We start from the raw sequence: 13,957 nt of genomic DNA on the forward strand, positions 1-13,957 counted from the left end.
AAGATTAAAGTTTTCTGGAAGTACTGTTGGCAGCTGCACATGCCCTAAAGATAAACTTTATCCGGCCGCATGTGCAAAACTTTGCTGGAGCCATTTGTCATCTTCGAAAGTAATACATTTCCAAGTGGCTTGGATTTTAGACAAGAACATGAGACTGGCCACCGCAGTGTGGTCTGCTAGTGGGCCACTGTTCTGATGCTGAGGGAGAAATCTTAATCATACCAAACTTGTGCAAAGAAAAAAAATGCACCTCCATACATTTGCTATGTGTTCCTTTAAACAAAACATTCGCTCTTATCATGTGAAATATTTTACCTCGAAAGCTCGAAAGCTCAAATTGCTTTATAATTCCATCTGTTCTATTTGTGGGCAAGTTTCATTCACAAAAATGCCGGTGTTTCAATGACATGTCATCAACGCAGAAATTTAAAGGTTTGACATGAAGTTAGATCAAACATCTTGTAAAGTCAATGACTGGGGCATGACAGTCAGAGATGGATACATAGGTTATACAGTGGCTGATGTTATACTGTTGGGTGCAGCAAAGGATGTTCACCCTGACAGCTGCCTGCATAAAAACACTGAAGCAGCTGTTGAGAGAGCAGGAGTGGAAAGAGTACTAGAATACTGTACTCATGTAAAAGTGCACTTACTTAAAAAAAAATCACTTGAGTAAAAGTACAAGTACTTGTGCAAAAAATATTCTTAAATAAAATCAAAAGGTAGTTAAGTTACAGTAAAATTTACTCTAAGTAAATGTTAGATTTCTTATAGGGAGGTCCCACTATACCCAGTTCACTCAGTTTCTCTCCCACTGCGCTCCTCAAATTTAAAAAGAACAACAATAAAAAAAAGCCATTTCGGTGCAACATGATCTCATCCCTACTCCCCATATTACGATGCTCCAGCATTACAAAAATGACGCAGGAGGAAGCCCTTTGTATGGTATCATGACATAGAAGGGGTCAGCAGTAAGAAGGGGTTTGGGAAAGATCGCTCATGTTGCTAAAAAACACCCGACTTTGCCACAAATGCTGCAACTGATGTAGTTATTTGTTGGTCTCAAACACTGGTCTCCTGGGTCAAAGTCTTGTGTTTGTTGGACCCATCTCCACCCTAAGTGGACTCTCGTGCTTTTTAAACAACATCCATTCCTCTGACTGTCTAATAATGAGGTGGATAGGTTGACACTGGAGTTGATGGAAAGTCAGGTGTGTCTCACACAGACACTAAAGTGTGCCCAAGCTGCATGTTTTGACACCTTGGAAGTGAGACCAGGCTGCACTGAGGGGAAAAGTTTGTCACTAAACACGGAAGTCACCGTTAGAGGATCCACCTTGAGCATGTTAGCATTTAGCATGTTAGCCATACAAGCATGCACCTGATGGGTGTGTTTGGTTTACTCTCTTAGCATGCTTGCCAGGTGGTGGATTAAAGGAGCATTTAATCAAGTTAAGTAACTTCACCAACGTACAATAATGCTAACCATAAGCTATGAGAACGTGAATCCTCAATTTGGTTGCATCATCTTGTATTTTTTGTACTGTTCACTAGCCATGGCCTGGGTGCGGCCTCTGTTCTCAGCCAGTGAAGGTAAACATTTACAACGCATATCGTTTCTGGAGTGTAGCTGAGTGACGAGTGTCAACTGAGTTTGGTTCTCCTGTGGCCACAAAAACACCAGCAGCTTCTTCTCTGCTACAGTGGCTGTAGATGATTTTTTGTTGATTTTTTAAAAATACTCAAAAAAGTACAAGTTCCTAGAAAAATGTCAGTTACAGTAACAAGAGCAACCTCCACCAATGCAAAACAAAGCAATAAAATCAAAAAATCAACACACTCAGAATTTGAGCCCTGTAGCAAACTGTCAAACCATGATGATGATGATGACTGCGAACACAACATTAAGTTTTTTTTAAATATTATTTGATTTCATGTTTAAACTCCCACCTCATTCAGATTAAGGCATAATAATTCTCAAGTCAAATGACAGTTTTTCCCGTTGTGGCGACAAGGACTCATACAACAACAGGTCTGGACCACTAGTATATTTAATTTGTACTTGAGAGAAAATATTAAATACAAGAAAGCTGATTAATGCCACAGATTCTCTTAAATCACCCAGTGAGCCACAAATCTTTATACCAGTGGTTCTTGCACGAGGCCCACAGTCTCTGTGTATATGCGTAGAGTTTCAATATATGTTTCCAAATGAGCAGTCACAATAAATTGCTATTCATACCCACTTAGCCCTCCCCAGCACACACACACACATGTGAACATACATATACACACCCTGCCAATCTCAGCCCTTGTGCCAGCTAGCCATCTGGTCAGAACATGATCATCATATGCAATCTGCCCACCCAGGCTGGCACTGATTCACCAGACCAACACTCCAATTACCCTCATCATGCCAACAGTACAGCAGAAAAGCAAACAGCACACACACCCCACAATGGGACCCACCTGTGCAGGGGTGGAACGATTGCCAGATAGACTTGTAAAGAGAGGTCAGTGTGTCATAGAAATTGAAATACTCAGCTCTGCAATTAGACGCATTTACAAACATAGTACAAGACTCGATTAGCCTTTATATTGTGGAGAAGAGAACTCCGATTATATGTTGCAAGGTTGGATTCATCTCACTTCAAATCATCTGTCTGCATCATCACAATGGATCAGGGCTATAAGGTCGTGACCTTTGAAAGGTCAATAAGCAAACATAGTCAATGCCCACCCAGGAAGCATATGCGGTTGCTGATGCAAACATAAATGCAGAGAAAGCACATTTAAAGCCATCCAAGTATCTGATGCTTTTGCCGAAGTTTGCTGCGAATTTAAGAGCAGAAGTTTTTAAATGATGGATTTTTCCTCATCAGTGAAACCTGACCACTAATGTCTGTGGCCCCTATCAGCTGATAAGCCCACTGGCTCAACATTGATCTATCTCTCAGCCCATCTCCCTTTTCTTAATTTTAATTTTCCCATTCCTAACCCATGCTAATTCATCCCCTCTGCTGTATGATCCATGGACCAGAGGCCTCGGCAGCGCAGAGTGCCAGGAAGGGTCACTGTTAATTATATCCATTTAATACCCACTTATGTCTGCAGCGACGTCTTCCTCCTGGGGTCACGCAGACTTCGCCCTGCACTTTATCCAATAATCTCACAGAATATAGGCTCGGATATTCCAAAAGATCAATGTCATTAACAAGAAGGCACAGAACGCATTTGATTATGGATGTAATTAGTACAGGCTTGAGGGGACTTGCTCCTATGCACAAAGAGGCAAAATCCATTTAGTATCAAAATTGCCTTAAAAATGGACACCACTTTGAGATCATTTTTGCAACTGATGACCACCATAATGCAGTTAGTATCACTAATGACAGGGAATTAGGGCTCATATACATAATACTTATGTCTAACTTTGACAGATAGAAAAGAGCATTAAGTGTGGCTGAAAGCGAGTCATGTTCCAAGTTGTGGTGAGAGGGTTCAATTTACCGTCGCCAGTCGCAGTTGGTGATGTTGGATTGGGTGTTCGTCTCTTCTATGCCAATTTACCTGTGGAAAAAAAAAAGGCAGTCCTATTGGGCAAGTGTCTCTGAGGACCTGTGAAAGGTGACACTGTGGATGCTGCATTAAGAGGATGAGCTTTTAATAATTCTGTCACAGGGCCGGGGAATATCAGGCTGGGATCACTTTACAGCCCAGCTGAACTGAACATCCAGGCTCATTAAAACTCTGTCCCCTGCTGACTTTATCTCTGCGTCATCAGATCGCTCTTCCCTCCTCCGTTTCTTTCTTCTTCTTCTTTGTTTTTTGTCTCCAGCATGGTCTCAGTCAGGTTTTTGACATCACAGACACACCTAGAGGCGTTGCTGTCCATCAGCGATGCACTGGTGTCAAGCAACTAGGTCAGCCACGTCTCAAATGAACGATAACTTAGTGGTAATATACAATTTAGAAACCCCTGAATTCAGTTGGAATTGCCCATCATGCAGCAGCCAGCCTTTGGAATACCTGCTGTAGACATCAAGTTAAAGATTACTTTCAGTCTGCGGTTTTTCTGCTAATGTAGGTAGAGCAGCAACACATACCTCTTGACTGAGAACAATCTTGGCCTCCAGTGGAAACCTGTTGCGAGGGATGTGAAAGGGAACAGACAAAATGACAGGACTGAGGAGAGTTTCTGTGGCTTGTATTGGATTGCATTGCCCTGAAACTCAAGCCTGTGTGGTAACAGGGTACAGCCACTTAAGATGGCAAGATAGCCACGATGATGGACAGTTTGATTTTTTATATAATATCATCTACGGGTTACACTTTGCGGTGAGGAGAGAGGGGAGACAGAGTTTAAGTGTAAAACATTCTATAAAATGGTTTAATGGAAAATAAACACTCCCTTGGGATGATGTTACATTTTTTCTCCTACTTTAATTTAACACCAGAGGCTAAGGTAACTAATAATCTCTCACTGGCACACATGGTTCAGATGTCTGGTCTCGTAACGTATAAATTTATAGGCACCGACAACTGATAACACGTAGCCAGTGTACATGTGTACTTTGCATGTTAACAAAACCTCCCATACACCATCAAACATCTCATGACACTCAATTATAGGTCTGTATACGTCTTGTAGATTAGAGGACCTTTGCAAGTGATGGAAAAAAAAAATAAGGGGGGGAAGCCTGCTGCATAACGTCTAGCTGATTTCACTTTATAGTAGACTACTAAACCGCCGTAAATGCACACATGTTAAAATCCCTCTCTGTTTTCCATCAAGCTGCTGTGTAGTGGCTATGTTAAATGTAGGTGGTAAGCTCATATATCTAATTATACAATAGCCAAACATTTTTTGTTAATGAAATGGAAGGAGTGTAATTGAAAACTTCAGCATAATTATTGCTTGGTGAGTGGCTGGCTTTCGGAAAATTGCACGTGTAGGAAGAGGTCTCAGCAGGGGTACCCAGGACTTATGAATCGAGCCATTTCAAAAAATCCTTACAGAGCGGCACGTGTACACACATACACGTCCTCACACATTTATATCATTATTATCATTGTTAAAACAGAAAAAACAGCAACATTAAGCAACAGGATTATACAAAATTCATGTTTTCCCTTCTGAATAAGTGTGCCTCATTTACTTTAAAGGGCATTACACATTCTAATGATTACATTTAAGATCTTAAAGCTAAAAGTTTTATTCTATTTTTTTCTATAAGCAGCGTACGTAATGCCTTAAAAAAGGTAAGGATATGGATAAATTGGGACATCACCTCATAGGTCCTTGCGCAGAGAAACCAGAGCAGCCAAGACACATAAAGCCAGGTTAGAATGGCTTGGCAGCCGCGCTAACAATGTTTGTCACAACTGCCCTCTTTCCATCCCAAGCTCAAATGAGAGAAGTCAGAGAAATATGGGATTACCATGAGTTATTTATGACGCTGAAACCCAAGAGCCCCTCTTTATGAAATCATCTCTGCTGATTGGGTCGCCCTTTCGCCGCGCAGCATCTGATATGATTTCAAATGGTTTAACATCAAAGTCGCTTGTGTAAAGTATGAGTAGTTTTGCACACGTTCAATCAAAATACAGATCTTTATCGGCATCATGCTGATTGACATGAGCGGACTGTTGTGAAACAGATACTGCGGCTGTCATAGTCATTATGGATTTTTCTGTTTAAAGATACAGCTCGGGGAGGAAAAAAGCATATGGCCTTTTACGCTGAAATGTTTTCTAGCCAGCATAAGTGCAGTGGATTCAGAAACCTGGCTCTGATGGACTCGGGGGGGAAAAGGACAACCTTTTCAACTGTTACCTTTAATACTTCTAAAATCAAAGTGTCAGTGATAAAACCAGATTTTACTGATAAAAAAATATCTACAGTATATTAGCCGACATTTATGCCAAGTGACAGGATGGAGTTTCAAATCTGTAGCGATAGAATGGCAGTCCTATTGTAGCAGTTGTATATACTCAATAACCAGGTTCGAAAACCTACACCAAGAAGAGAACTACTCACGGATACAATCAATGGCAGTCCATAGTTAATGAACTTTCTGACCTTTAGGAAAATGTACACTGCTTAACCAGATTCTGCGTATTTAATAATTCAGTTAGAGAGTAAGAGAGCTGAATAGAGGAGCATCTCTCACCCAATATAGTCAGGGATATCATTTTGTCCAGAGACAAGGGTTGACGTTATATTGCTGTGGCCAACAGAGGGAAAAAAACTCATTATGGAGACATCCATTTGTTGGGGTTTTAATAAAAAGACAGAATGAATCTTAGGCACTGGACTAATGGGAAAATCTATGCAGAAAACTAAACTCCCAAATGAGGGTCCTGGACATTTGAAGTCATTAGTGTGGAGATTGTGGTCAGTAAAGTGAATTTACATATATGGACATTGCTTTGAAGAAAGTCTGCGGGAAGGCGGAGAGCGGAGAGGAGATACTACAGTAGCTTGATCTGCCATTGAGATCTTCTGAATGGGAGATCATAGGTGCATTATTGATGAGTCTCAGTTTGAGTTTCAGCTCCAGAGGAAATGATAAGGTGTAATGCAATGGTCTACGGTGATCATGGACAGCTTTGTCCTACATACTGTATTGCAGGCTCCTAAGGTGGCAACCTGCTGCCACACCATATCTCTTTGCATCACCTTTTATGTACTTAGACTATGGTGAGAATAGTCAGTGTATTTGGTTGGTATATGATGCCCAATAGCTACAATCATTCCCAGGTCTGCTACCTGTCGCATGTGGGTCTCTCACAAAGAGAATGAAGGAGAAGTTATTTCCCAGTAGACTTAAATGACTAATTTAGAACATATGGCATTCATCCAGTATCTGGTAAGAGGTACTAAAATCAACCTCTTGAAGACAGCCCGTCCCATGCATGCTAACTCTTTAGCATTCAGTAAGTTTAGCAGTTTTAGTGAAGGTAAATGAGAAATAGGTAACGGATAACATTTATTTTTTGTACACTGGATTTGATAGTGTTAACACATATTCTTTATTAATATGTTCCATTGTCTTTATAATATTAATTTACATGAATTTTAAAGTCGTCATTGTTTTGTTTAAAGGAATACTTTAGTCCCTAAATAACCATTTTGATATCAATTACTCACCACGTATTGAGTTGAACTCATGAAGTAAACTTTGTTTTCCTTGAATCTGTTATTTCATTTGGGTTATTTTGTGACTTTCTTGTTTTAAAGGGTTAGTTTGGATTCACCAAAGTCACATATTAACACAAACAAACTACCAATCCAGGCAGTGGTAGACCAGCCACTCCCATGTTCAGCAAGGTAAAATTATTGTTTTTGCCAATGGAGTCTGGCTTTGAAGAGAGCATAGATATATTTCACTTTAGTTCAGTCCCCCGTCAGAAAAGGCTGTCTGTTTAAGAAGTACTGAGTAAATGAGACTTGGATTATACTGCACGAGTTTGTAAACAGGTGTTTTGATATAGTTTTGCTGTTGTTAAAAATGGTTGCCAATGACTTCATTTCACCAAAAATTCTTTGTTCACTGGAGGCATGCGAGAGAAAAAAGTTTAATTTAACGTAACACAAGGTGAGTTGTTCATATAGGCTACAAGTGGTCATTTGAAGGTGGAGTATTCCTTTGATGTTTCATCCATCCATTTTCTAACTGTTACTCTTTTCATGTAAATTGGCATTTATAACTTTTTATGTCGAAGAGTGTACTACTTTAACTTTCTCGACTAAAATTTCAAATATAGGTCTGCGTTCAGTTTTGCTTGCTCGTGCATTGTTGATTTAATTTGAAATGCCTGTCTCTGAGGTAAAAGATTTCATTTTTGAAATGACTGCGACAAAAACAGTTGCAACTCTTCATAGAGCTGAAACTGTTAGTTGCTTGCAGTTACTTGTCTTGCTGCATGCTAAAGTGTTAGCATGGATACACATAAGGTTTCTGAGACAGCCTCTCACAAACTGGGCAAAGCAACCAACTAACCGGAGTTGTCTGAGTGAAAATCCTGTAATGCACAGTGTATATGAAATGAATAGAATGAGCAATGCCAAAGAGGAAAAAGGGGAAAAAATCTGCCTCCTTAGCCAACTTGATTGTTATTGCACAGTGCTTACGGTGTTTTCTGGGCCTGCACATGTAATCAATACCCCCAGGCAATTTTAAGCGTGATCAGTTTGGATGGATTATTGCTTGGCAGGAAGGCTTTTACATTGATCCTCTCATCATGTCAATCACTGACAGTGACAACTCTGAACTCTTCAAATTCCATACATCAGCAAGTGCTGTTCACAATCTGGCTGCATCAAAAACAGTGAGTCAAGAGGGTGTTGTGGGATCTGCTGAGGCTGGGCTTCTTATATTTTAATGCACACTGTAATGTATTTCAAGGCCCAGTGTGACTTCAGTGTGGCACATCATTCATTCTCCTGTATAGTTCTCTATTGCTTAAAGCAGCCACAACCAGGGCCAATAGATTTTTTTTTTACAGAGGAAAAAAGGATGCAACACTACCCATTACCCAAAGTGTATGGCCGTCACATTTGAAATGAGGGACATAACACTCTCTATTTACTCTTATAATCTGTAATAGCATTGTATTACTTTTGTTCAACTCCCAGTAATACGGTTACACCAGAAAATGGTCAAAAAGACACTGACATGTATCAAAACTGTGAAAAATGTTAAGCAAACATCTGAAAATTCAACATGTGGTGATGAAATCTCTCAAATGTGAATCCAGAGATTAGCATTAAACTGAGTTGTTAAAATAATAACAGCTGCATGTTAAGCTGCAAATGTTAGCATTTGATTTCAGTGCAAACACAACATGAACCCACTCTGCCATATTTGTCAAGTGCTACTGCTGGAGTAGTTTTGCAAGCCCTGCCTTTATTCGTTCCTGCAGCTACTAGCAGGAGCTGACATCTCATCTAATGAAGAGCAGATAGCAGAGACTGGTTCAAATCAGTGTTGGGAAACTGGGGCTGGCTGGTGAAACACAGAGTGAGTTGTAATATCCTCAATTTCTCCCAGCTGGAGCAGGCTAGAAGCATGTAACCGATAGTGTCCGCATGCATATTTTACACTACAGCCCAGGTGTAAAGTTTCAGCACTTGCAAGGAGCTGAACAGATTTGACAAAGTTAGACTGTAGGATATGTTGGAAATGAGCATATATAGAGTGAAACTGCAAGTTTATGGCTGACTGATGTCCATAATATCTTTTTGCTACATTTTTGCATATCTATCTATCTATCTATCTATCTATCTATATATATATAGATATTGCAAATTTTGTATTCTTTTATTTTGTACATGCCCTGGATGGATTTTGGAGTTTTCATTTTCTCTTACTTTGATGCCATCCACATTCACTAGTACCCACAATACCCATCAATGCTCTAGCATGTTCTGACTGTGATGATCCAACAAGTTCTCTTCCCAAGTCATCACATATCACAGAGTAGTCAGTGGCCTTTCACGTCTATATATTACGCGTTAGGTATCCTCCTGCATCTGCAGTTGGTGTCGCAGGACCCCGATACCAATGTTGTGATGGGGGTCAGCGCCCCCTTCTAGATGATGCCCTAGGCAGCCGCCTATGGGAGGATCTGCCACTGGGCGAGTTACTATATTTACCAATTCTTTTCTTCATTTCAGAGGAACTCTGCATTGCTTTTGTAACCCTAACCCTAACCCTAACCTGTGCCGCAACACATGCTAAGACCCATGCAGCAGAGAATATGTCAGGCATATGTAAGAATATGTAAATGCTTAATTTCCACTCGCCGCCAACATTTTCTTCATGTTTTTTGGTTGCTTTCTGTCTACATATTCAGCATGGCTGGTTGGACTGAGAAAACTGCCAGAAAAAAAGCAGTCCATGTCAGTTGTTGCTTTTGTAAAATGTGAAACTGATCTGCCCTGCCAAAAAACAGTACTTGTTTTGGGAGGTCGATGGACCTTCAGTTGTGCACCTTGCAGTCACTTTCCATTTCTCTCATATGGAAAAAGTTACTGGAACCCGCTGCACATATATGCGATCACAGCCTCAATCAGGCCTGCTGAGGACACATTGTAGCCTATATTCAAATCTGTCTCAACATGCTCTGTTTTCTGTATTTCGGAAATTAGACATTATATCAAAGTTGGTGCATGTTTGACATGGCTTCACGAAAAGACGGAGGCTTGGGGGGAAAAAAAGTCAAAAGAGTGGATCACGATGTACATAACAACACTGCAATTACTGGCAACCCTATAGGCCCATACACCAATAACACAGTTAAACCAGCCGATTAAAGCTGAAATAAGTCAATATTTACCATTGCATAACTCAATTGCAAAACTCCATTTTCTCATAATGGCCTCTGATAATGAGGAAGCTCTCCACGGTCATGTGACTGAAGTGGAGCCTAATCATTGGACTGTTACAGTAAGTCATGACAGTTTATTGGCATGGAATTCCATAATGGTGCGGATCAATAGCAACCCAGGAGGCTTTCCTCTCAGCCGGATTTGACACATTTGAATAAGTGCCGCTGAGGGGGAGCAGGCTTATGTTGAGAGGACTCAATCCCTCAGCGAGCAACGACATGTTAACCAGAGTGATATTCATCTGCCGAGGAATAATCCCAAGACGAAACAAACTGCCACAGCAGGTAAACCTAATAAGAACCATCAAAACTTTGCTGCTTTAGGACAGGGGTGATCATCAAACGCTATGAAAACAATCCGAACAAATGACGCCCATACGTTCTGAGAATAAAAGATACAATCAGGCTCGTGCCCTTCTCACCCCTCCTCCTTTGAGATCCCTGTGTTGGGAATAGAATAATATAAGGCTTGAGGGAGCAGGTTGTGAGATAAAAGGCCACATCACAATGATGATCTCTATCGATCGGCAACCTTGGGCACACAGAGGAGGTCCGGCATTTGTCACGTCGAAGCTGAACCCAATAGCTGATCCACGCCGCTCTCTGATGAATTGGCCCTGTTCGCCAAGTTTGTTTAATTGATGACGTGTTCCCTTTCAGGTGGACCACCACTATGTTCCACGCATTCATTGATTTTCCAAAACACCCCCACCTTTTCTCCAAGCTTTTTTAAAGGTGCCCCGACTGCAAAAAACACCCCCACCCTCGACTAGACCTCGGCGACATGGCAACAGGAGTGTCCTTCAACCTGCCTCTGACCAGCCACTTAGAGTTTCAGAGATGGATATACAGTGCCTCTTTGTTAGTATAGAGGCCTACTAGGTGTATCAACTTAAAAGTATTATGAGAAGTGAGCAAAAGTCAAGTCTCGGCTCACATTCCTCAAAGACATGGAGCAGTTAGCTGAAAGTTGTACTAAAATACACACATTTACACACACACAAAGGCACACAAAACTGTTTCATTTCCATCTCAGATGTACATGAATGTTGAAACTGTCACAGCACTAGTGTCCATTAGAACTGTGGTTTTGTGAGTTAAATTAATAGTGATGTTTCCCCCCAACTTTCTATATCCTTCTCACTCTCTATGTGACGAGTGGCGTTAAATGTAGGTTATAATAACCACCGACTACTGTTGGATTCTTCCAGTAGAGTGCATTAAAAAGAATTCTGATGTGAACTAGTAACCACAGGCATCTTCTTTGGTGAGCAATACCCAACTGTTGATCCCTCTCTGCACCAAACTGTTAATGTTCTGAAATGCTCACCGGGGCTATAGTGCGCCACGCTTCAGCAACTCTCAACAATCCATACAGGAAAGAATTTGAATTTGTAAACCACACAATCCTATTCCAGGGGATCTGGAGTGCGTAACTTTGTCATCTTGAGAGCCTGCATGAAAACTAACACTTGCTGGAGCAGCCAAGCAACCAGTCAAGCGCTAGGTAGGCAGCTTTTGGCCATCAAAGGGAAATTCCAGCCTAATGGGGTTTCAGAGTTTCCAGTGTATCCCTCTGCTATCCGCTGAGAACACGATTACCTGAGGAGCGTTATCACACACACACACACATGCAAACACTCGCACACACCTTTCACACTCTCTTAACTTTGGAGTTTGTACTTCAGGTGGATGTGCACATGCCTTAGACAGGCAAAAGTAAGCATGGGAGTTACTGAGGAATAAGCAAGAAGCTCATTATAAGGCTTTGATTTTAAACAAATATAAAGGAAAGCAAGCGAAGCACTCCGGCAAGCTATGGATTGACTCAAGAGCTGAGACATGGAGGTAAAAAACACACAAGAAGAGGAGCACCAACAAAGGCGGAGAAATTGTGCAAAAAAGGCATACTTTTGGATTTAAAGCACCTATCTCAGATCCCAGAGCCTTGAGAATGGGATTGGATTACTGTCGGTTAGATTTACTCCTGTGGCTCTTCGCCACTACATCATCGTAGGGCCCCCTGCCTCTGGATCAATGGGGATATTTACTGCGCCTGTTTCAGGGAGACTTTCACAGTAGGCAGGGCATTAAACAAACAGCCGACAGCCCCGTCCCAATGATGGCCTGTCTGTTCACACTGTGCCATGCCCCAAATGTCACACATATTCACTTCAAACAGGTAGCACACAAACACGAGTGAAGTGCAGATAAAACAAAAAAAGGCCAGGCAATTTGCTCGGAGTGCTGAACAAAGAGAAAAGCTGCCACATTTCAAGAAAAAGGAAAAAAAAATATCCAAGATAGATGGAAAGGCATGTTATGTTTACTTTTAGATAATTAGCCTTGTAACCCACTCTAAAATTATACTCGTTAAAATCCTCTTAAATGGACACACCTCAAATAATCCCTTGTCTGCGTTCCCCTGAATGCTCATAAACATTGTTTTGAACAGTAAAATGAAATTGCACTTCACGTGTTAGACATTCCATGGTAATGTATTGCTTAATGGAAAAAAAAAAATGTTGGTAAGATGTGTTGTTATGGAAATAACAATCCAACAGCGTCATATTAGTAACCTCATTTAACCTCATGTTGGCATCATAATTGAAATCACTTGAAGTAAAACAGCCCTCCTTCACAGAGTATTTCTATGAAGCTGCAGCAACAGCCTATTGAATTATATTATAAATTTGGGAAGAATCGCCATTATGGTGTCAAACAACAGTCTTTACATGCATGTCTACTGGCTGCCTGCAAAATCATTTGTTAAATGCGAGCGCATGAGTCCAAGAATGGGTGGAATGTATTTTGCTCCTACCCAAATATGAGCAAAATAAGTGCCTTCATAGAGAAAAACAGTCAGTATGAAATTTCTTCATTACTTGACAATTCCACTGACTAAGCCTGCGTGATCAGCTGACAGTGCAGTGTCAAACAATGGGCTCACAAACGGCAACACGCATTACCGCATCAGCCCCGAAGAGCTCCTGAGGGCAGACTTAACTCCCGTTCATCAACATGAAAAGTAATATGTGTGTGAAAGTCGAGCGAAAAATAACAGAAAAATAAACACTTATGGCTCGGTGGTGAAAGCTGATGTAAGGTGGACTCTGATGGACCAATCATCACTTCAGCTGCAGTGGATAATGTGCCGGCTGGGCTTCGCAATAAGAGCCATGCTGTACATAGCCCTAAAAAGGCAGATTTCTCCTCATATATATTTGCTATATGTCATTTTGTTGCTTTAAGGTGTCCAGTGTGGCTCAGGTAATTATCATGCCAAATATATGAGCTGCTCAGAAACACCTGGTAGAAACTATGCAGGATGGGTGAACATTGAGGAAACACTGAAATCACATCTTCAGATTTGTTGCTTTGGAGCAGCTTTAATTATTTTATTTTTGCCTCCAAGAATGATTTACTGCTGTGCTCTACAGACTGACATGAAAATGAGTTTAAGTCATGGTAATCTTACTTTACATAGTGAGGAATTCAGGATCAAGGCCACAGTCAAGTGGATCACATGTGCCAGCCCACAGATAAGCATTAAAAACTCTTT

The sequence above is a fragment of the Epinephelus moara genome, chromosome 6 (assembly GCF_006386435.1).
Source record: "Epinephelus moara isolate mb chromosome 6, YSFRI_EMoa_1.0, whole genome shotgun sequence".
NCBI lineage: Eukaryota > Metazoa > Chordata > Actinopteri > Perciformes > Serranidae > Epinephelus > Epinephelus moara.